We start from the raw sequence: 8,597 nt of genomic DNA on the forward strand, positions 1-8,597 counted from the left end.
ATGGGAGATAGTGAAGAATCTGGATTGTTAATCTTTAGTTTGTTTTTTAGCTATTGTCAGTAAAGAGGCTGATAGCCGATTTGAGCTGGTAGAAGAAAGAATCAGCAAATTTGAAGATAGGTCAATTGAGATTGTCCAGTCTGAGGAAGAGAAAGAAAAAAAGTGAAGAAAAATGAACAGTCTCAGAGGCCTACGGGACACCATCAAGCATACAAAATATACACATAATGGGAGTCCCAGAAGGAGAGTAGAGAAAGTACAAGAAAGAATATTTAAAAACTAATGGCTGAGGGGGCCAGCCCAGTGGCGCAAGTGGTTAAGTGCGCGTGCTCCGCTGCGGTGGCCCAGGGTTCGCCGGTTCAGATCCCAGGCGCGCACCGACGCACTGCTTGGAAGGCCATGCTGTGGCGGCGTTCCATATAAAGTGGAGGAGGATGGGCACGGATGTTAGCCCAGGGCCAGTCTTCCTCAGCAAAAAGAGGAGGATTGGCAGATGTTAGCACAGGGCTGATCTCCTCACAAAAGAAAACAAAAAACAAAAAAACTAATGGCTGAAAACTTCCCAAATTTGATGGAAACGTTAATATATACATCTAAGAAACTCTACTTACTCCAAGTAGGAGAAACAAAGAGATCCACACCTAGAGGGATCATAATCAAACTGTCAAAAGTCAAAGACAGAGAACCTTAAAAACAGTGAGAGAGAAGAGACTCACCATGTACAAGGAATCCTCAATAAGACCAACAGCTGATTTCTCAAAGCACGGAGGCCAGAGGTTTTAGGATTACATTTTCAAAGTGCTGAAAGAAAACAACTGTTGACCAAAAATTCTATATTCAGCAAAACTATCCTTCAAATACGAAGGAGAAATTAAGACATTTGCAGATAAATAAAGACTGAGAGGCGGGCCCAGTGGCGTAGCGGTTAAGTGTGTGCTCCGCTGTCGCAGCCCGGGGTTCAGATCCCGGGCGTGCACCGACGCACTGCTTGGCAAGCTATGCTGTGGCAGCGTCCCATATAAAGTGGAGGAAGATGGGCACGGATGTTAGCCCAGGGCCGTCTTCCTCAGCAAAAAGAGGGGTACTGGCATCAGATATTAGCTCAGGACTGATCTTCCTCACAAATAAATAAATAAATAAATAATTGTCTAAAAAAAAAAAAGAAAAAATACAAACTGAGAAAAGTTGTCCCCAGCAGACCTTCCCTATACAAAATACTAAAGGGAGTCCTTCAGGCTGAAATGAAAGGACATTAGACAGTAACTCGAATCCACATAAACAAAAAAAAGCACCAGTACAGGTAACTACATAGGCAAATACAAAACTCAGTATTAATGCATTTTTTTCTTTGTAACTCTTTTTCCTTTCCTATCAGACTTAAAATATAACTGCATAAAACAATAATCATAAATCTATGCAGACAGATTTATAACATATAAACATGTAATTTGTATGACAATAATAACAAAAAGAAAGGATGGAATGGAGAGATATAGGAGTGAATATATAAGAGAAAAGTTTTTATATGTTATTGAAATTAGATTGGTATGAATATAAACAAGATTGTTGTAAATTAAGATGTTAAATTTAATCCTCAGGGAAATCACTAAGAAAATAACTCAAAAATACATAGTAAAAGAAATGACAAGAAAATTAAAATGGCACATTAGAAAATATCTATTTAGCAAAAAAGAAGGCAGTAATGAAGGAATAGAGAAACAAAGAGACATAAGACATATAGAAAACAAATAGCAAAATGGCAGATGGAAATCTTACCTAATCAGTCATTACATTAAGTGTAAATGGACTAAACACTCCAATCAAAAGGTAGAGATTGATAGAATGGATCAAAAAAGAAAAAAAACCACGATCCAGCTTTATGCTGTCTACAAGAGACATTTTAGATTCGAAGATACCATTAGGTTAAAAGTTAAAGGATGGAAAATGATATTCCATGCAAACAGTAAGTAAAAGAGAGCTGGAGTAGCAATACTAATATCAGACAAAATAGACTTTAAGGCGAAAATTCTTACTAGAGACAAAGAAGGACATTTTACAGTAATTAAAGGGTCAATCCATCAAGAAATAACAATTATAAACATATAGGCACTTAACAACAGAGGCCTAAAATACATGCAGCAAAAACTGACAGAATTGAAGGGAGAAATAGATAATTCAGAAAGAATGGTTGTAGATTTTAATACTCTGCTCACAATAATGGATAAAACAACTAGAAAAGAAATCAACAAGAAAATGAATATTTGAACAACACTATAATCCAACCAGACCAAACAGATATCTATAGAACACTCCAGGGGCCGGCCTGGTGGCATAGTGGTTGAGTTCGTGTGTTCTGCTTCGGCAGCCCAGGCTTTACTGGTTCAGACCCTGGGCACAGACCTACTCACCGCTCATCAAGCCATGCTGAGGCTGCGTCCACATAGAAGAATTAGAAAGACCTATAACTAGGATATACAACTATGTACTGGGCTTTGGGGAGAAAAAAGAAAAAGAGGAAGATTGGCAACAGATGTTAGCTCAGGGCCAATCTTCCTCAAAAAAAAAAAAAACTGAATCAGATATAAATGTGAACTTTAGAACACTCCACCCAACAATGGCACAACACATAGTGCTCTCAGGTGCATATGGAACATTCTCCAGGATAGACCATATGTTAAGCCATAAAACAAGTCTCAATAAATTTAGAAGGACTGAAATTATACAAAGCACATTCTATGACCACAAATTAGAATTAACAAAAAATTAGAAATTAGAAATCAATAACAGAAGTTGGGAAATCCACAAATATGGGGAAATTAAACAACACACTTTTGGGCCAGCCCTGTGGCTTAGCAGTTAAGTGCGCGTGCTCCGCTACTGGCGGCCCGGGTTCGGAACCTGGGCGCGCACCGACACACCGCTTCTCTGGCCATGCTGAGGCTGCGTCCCACATGCAGCAACTAGAAGGATGTGCAACTATGACATACAACTATCTACTGGGGCTTTGGGGAAAAAAAGGAGGAGGATTGGCAATAGATGTTAGCTCAGGGCTGGTCTTCCTCAGCAAAAAGAGGAGGATTGGCATGGATGTTAGCTCAGGACTGATCTTCCTCACAAAAAAAAAAAAAAAACACACACACACTTTTTGTGTGTGTGTGTGTGAGGAAGATTAGCCCTGAGCAAACATCTGATGCCAATCCTCCTCTTTTTGCTGAGGAAGATTGGCCCTGGGCTAACATCCATCCCCGTCTTCCTCTACTTTATATGGGATGCCACCACAGCATGGCTTAACAAGCAGTGCATTAGTGCGCACCCGGGATCCAAACTGGTGAACCCCTGGGCCACCGAAGCAGAGCACAAGCACTTAGCTGCTGCACCACCGGGCCGGCCCCTAAACAATACACTTCTGAATAACCAGTGGGACAAAGAAGAAATCACAAGAGAAATTAGAAAATACTTTGAGATGAATGAAAATGAATACACTACATACCAAAGCTTATTGGATGCAGTAACAGCAGTGTTTAGAGGGAAATTTACAGCAGTAAACTCCCATATTTAAAAAGAAAAAAAGATCTAAAATCAATAACTTTAACTTCCAAATGAAGACATCAGAAAAAGAAGAGCAAATTAAACTCAAAACAAACAGAAAGAAGGAAATAATAAAGATTAAAGCAGGGACGGTCCCGTGGCTTAGCAGTTAAGTGCGCACGCTCCGCTGCTGGCGGCCCCGGTTTGGATCCCGGGCGCGCACCGACGCACCACTTCTCTGGCCATGCTGAGGCCGCGTCTCACATACAGCAACTAGAAGGATGTGCAGCTATGACACACAACTATCTACTGGGGCTTTGGGGCGAAAAAAATAAATAAAAAATAAAATAAAATAAAAATAAGAAGATTAAAGCAGAAATAAATGAAACGGAGAATAGGAAATAAAGAAAATCAACAGTTGGTTCTTTGAAAAGATTTTAAAAATTTACAAACTTTTAGCTAGACTGACCAAGAAAAAAAGAGGATTCAAATTACTAAAATCATGAGTGAAAAAGGGGACCTTGCTACTGACCTTACAGAAATCAAAAGGATTCTAAGGAAATATCATGAACACCTATATGTGTTGGAGGAGGTAACTGAGAGGACGTGATCACTGGTTGGCAGGTGAGTGGGACCTGGGCCATTGGGTGCAACTCACCCTCGCCCTTGTCCTTGGAATGTGTGCTGCACTTGCTGTTCCCATGCTAGAAGCTTCCCAAAGACACAGCCTTGAGAGAGTAAGGTGTTGTTGAGACCATCTGGACAGCACATGTGACTGAACCCAGTTAAGGCCTCTATATCAACTTTAAGATTCTGGAGGGCGGGTGCAGAGATCTACTCATCTTGCTGCTGCCCACAACAAGCCTTGTAAGTAAGTTCCTTTCCTCATAAAAACTGCCACCTACCAATCTGGAGTGGTCTGCCTCTTTCTTCAGTCTCTCCCTGCCCTCCTCGTATGGGGGACCAGTTTCAGATTACACCTGGGAAGTTCCTGAGATTTCAACCCAACAGTATGCCAAAAAATTAGATAACTTAGATGAAATGGACAAATTTCAAGAAAGATACAATCTACTAGAACTGATTCAAGAAGAAAAACAAAATCTGAATAGATGATAACAAGTGAAGAGGTTGAGTTAGTAATTTAAAAACTTCCCACAAGGGAAAGTTCATGCCCAAATGACTTCAATGGTGAATTCTACCAAATATTTAAATAAGAATTAACACTAATACTTCACAAACTCTTCGAAAAAATAGAAGAGGAGGGAATACTTCCTAACTCATTCTATGAAGCCATATTACCATCTTACCAAAACCAGACAAACACATCATAAGACATGAAAACTACAGACCAACATTCCTTATGATCATAGACACAAATATCCTCCACAAAATACTAGCAAACTGAATACAGCAGGATCTAATAAAGGAGAATATACTCTGAACAAGTGAAATTTATCCCAGGAATGAAAAGTTGGTTTAAGATATGAAAATCAATCAATATAGTACACCACATTAATAAAATAAAGGACAAGAACCACCTGCTATCTCAGCCGACTCAGAAACAGCATTTAACAAAATCTAACACCCTTTTAATGGTAAAAAAAAAAAAAAAAAAACCTCAACAAACTAAGATTAGAAGATGACCTGATAAAGGGTATCCACAAGAAACCCACAACTATTGTCACACTCATTGAGGAAAGATTGAAAGGCTTCCTCCTAAGATCAGGAATACGACAAGGATGAATGCTCTTTACTTCTATTCAACATTGTTCTCGAGGTCCTGGCCAAGGAAATGAGGTGGGAAAAAGAAATAAAAGCCATCCAGATTGGAAAAGAAGTAGTAAAACTATCTCTATTCTCAGATGACATGATCCTATATAGAGAAAATCATAAAGAATCCACAAACATCTATTAGAACTAAAAACACAAGTTCAATAAGGTTGCAGGATACAAGACCAACACACAGAAGTCAGTTGTATTTCTGTAAACTAGCAATGAACAATCTGAAAAGGAAATTAAGAAAAAAATTTATTTTACAATAGCATCAAAAAGAATAAAATACTTAGAAATGAATTTAACAAAAGAAGCGCAACGGTTGTACACTGAAAACTATGAAGTATTTTTGAAAAAAAGAAGACCTAAGTAAATGAAAATGCATTCCATATTCCTGGATCAGAAGACGTAATATTGTTAATATGGCAATACTCCCCAAACTGATCTACAGATTCAAGCAACGCCTACCAAAATTCCAGTTGGCTTTGTTTTTTGCAGAAATTAACAAACTGATTCTAATATTCGTAACAAAATGCAAGAGACCCAGAATAGCCAAAACAATCTTTAAAAAGAATGAAGTTGGAGGGGCCGGCCTGGTGGCGCAAGCAGTTAAGTGCGTGCACTCCGCTGTGGCGGCCCAGGGTTTGCCAGTTTGGATCCCAGACACACACCGACACACCACTTGTCAAGCTATGCTGTCGCAGCGTCCCATATAATTTTATTTATTTATTTTTTTTCCCCCAAAGCCCCAGTAGATAGTTGTATGTCATAGCTGCACATCCTTCTAGTTGCTGTATGTGGGACGCGGCCTCAGCATGGCCGGAGAAGCGGTGCATTGGTGTGCGCCCGGGATCCAAACCGGGGCCGCCAGCAGCGGAGTGCGCGCACTTAACCGCTAAGCCATGGGGCCAGCCGGAGCATCCCATATAAAGTAGAGGAAGATGGGCATGGATGTTAGCCCAGGGCCAGTCTTCCTCAGCAAAAGAAAGAGGAGGATTGGCAGATGTTAGCTCAGGGCCAATCTTCCTTACAAAAAAAAAAAAGAATGAAACTGGAGGAATCACTCACAATTACAAAACTTACTACAAAGCTACACTAATGAAGACAGGGTGGTACTGGGTACTGACATAAGGACAGACACATAGATCAATGGAATACAGCTGACAGCTCAGAATGAAACTCTTACATTTCTGGTTAATTGATTTTTGATAAGATGCCAAGACAATTCAATGTTGAAAGAATAATATTTTATACAACTGGATATTCACATTCAGAAGAACGAAGTTGGACCCCTACATCACACCATATACAAAAATTAACTAAATATGGATCATAGACCTAAATTTAAGAGTTAAAACTATGCAATTTTTGGGCCAGCCCTGTGGCTTAGCAGTTAAGTGCGTGTGCTCCGCTACTGGCGGCCCGGGTTCGGATCCCAGGCGCGCACCGATCCACCACTTCTCCGGTCATGCTGAGGCCACGTCCCACACACAGGAACTAGCAGGATGTGCAACTATGACATACAACTATCTACTGGAGTTTTGGGGGAAAAAAAGGAAGAGGATTGGCAATAGATGTTAGCTCAGAGCTGGTCTCCCTCAGCAAAAAGAGGAAGATTAGCATGGATGTTAGCTCAGGGCTGATCTTCCTCACACACACACAAAAAAACTATGAAATTCTTGGGAAAAAACTTGGGAGTAAATCTTCACGGTCTAAAAGCAAAAGCAATAAAAAAGAAAAATAGGTGAATTGGACTTTACCAAAATTAAAAACTTTCATACTTCAAAGGGCATTATGGAGAAAGTGAAAGGACAATTTATGGAATGGGAGAAAACGTTTGCAAATCATCTATCTGATAAGGGACTTGTACCCAGAATATACAAAGAACTCTTACAGCTCTACAATAAAAAGAAATAACCCAATTAAAAAATAGGTAAAATATTAAATAGACTTTTCTCCTAAGAAGATACACAAATAGCAAATAAGTGCAAAAAAAGATGCTCAGCATCACTAACTGGAAAATAGATTCGCAGCTCCTCAAAATGTTGTAGCAATAAAAGGAACCTTAACTAAACTGGAGCAGGGGGAGCTCTCACTCCCATCACACATGGTCAGTCACACCAAACAGGAAGAGACTGATGCTTGCATCTTGAACTGGAAGTAACACTTCTTTACTATCATGGAAGATTTCTGTCCCCACCAGGCAACAGCCCAGCCAATGAGAAATGCCACAGCTCAGCCAATGAGAAACACCACAGCCCGGCCAATGAGAAACACCACAGCCCAGCCAATGAGAAACACCACAGCCCAGCCAATGAGAAACACCGCAGCTCAGCCAATGAGAAACAGCACAGCCCAGCCAATGAGAAACACCACAGCCCAGCCAATGAGAAACACCGCAGCTCAGCCAATGAGAAACACCACAGCCCAGCCAATGAGAAACACCGCAGCCCAGCCAACGAGAAATGCTTCAGCCCAGCCAATGAGAAACACCACAGCTCAGCCAATGAGAAAGGCTGCAGGTCAGCCAAGGAGAAGCTATTGCCCCCCTGAAGTACTCCTTTCCCGGATTGGACTTTCCTTTAGAACAGCCCCTCTCTGCTCCCCCTTTTTCTCTGTAAAAGCAGCTCTCCTGCTTTGTTTTCTGGATTTGGCTACGGTTTGCCATAGCGTGCGCATCCTGAATTGCAATTCTTTTGGCTATTCCAGAATAAGATCATTTAGAGATAAAATAGGTGAATTTGCTTTTGAGTTGACGCCTATAAAACAGTTGCCCTTTGGGCCCAGTGCAAAGGTTTGGCCCCATCCAACGTTCAAGACAGCAAAGCAATTTCTCTGGAAAGGCAGCTCCGACTCCATCTTAAAATGGCTCCACTAGAGTCAATTCTGACAATGTTGAGCCTGAAGGCCGCCATTCCCCAGTCCACAGGTGCGAGCCCCACAGGTCTGGGCTCCGCTCTCTCAGCACTGACCTCCCAGTGGAGTCCCGTCTCCTTCCCCGCTTCCGCCCATGCTGAGAGCTCTTGGGAAACGAGTGAGCCGACCTTCCTGAGCCTCGGCTTCCATTAGCTGTGGGAGAAGACCCCTGAGGGGCAGTGAGAACTGACCCGTGAGGTGCCCGCCGGAGTGGGCCTGCAGCCGCTCCCGCGGGGTCGCAGTCCCAGCCCTAAAGCTAGGCCGCTGGGGACCGCTGGGGGGCGCTTCTCCGCCGCGGATGCGGGCAGCTCGGGGCGTGGCCTCAAGGCCCCGCCCACTGTCGTGGGGGCGGGGCGTGCGTGCGCACTGCGCCTCCAACC

Source organism: Diceros bicornis, chromosome 21 (assembly GCF_020826845.1).
Source record: "Diceros bicornis minor isolate mBicDic1 chromosome 21, mDicBic1.mat.cur, whole genome shotgun sequence".
In the NCBI taxonomy this organism is placed as follows: Eukaryota; Metazoa; Chordata; class Mammalia; order Perissodactyla; family Rhinocerotidae; genus Diceros; species Diceros bicornis.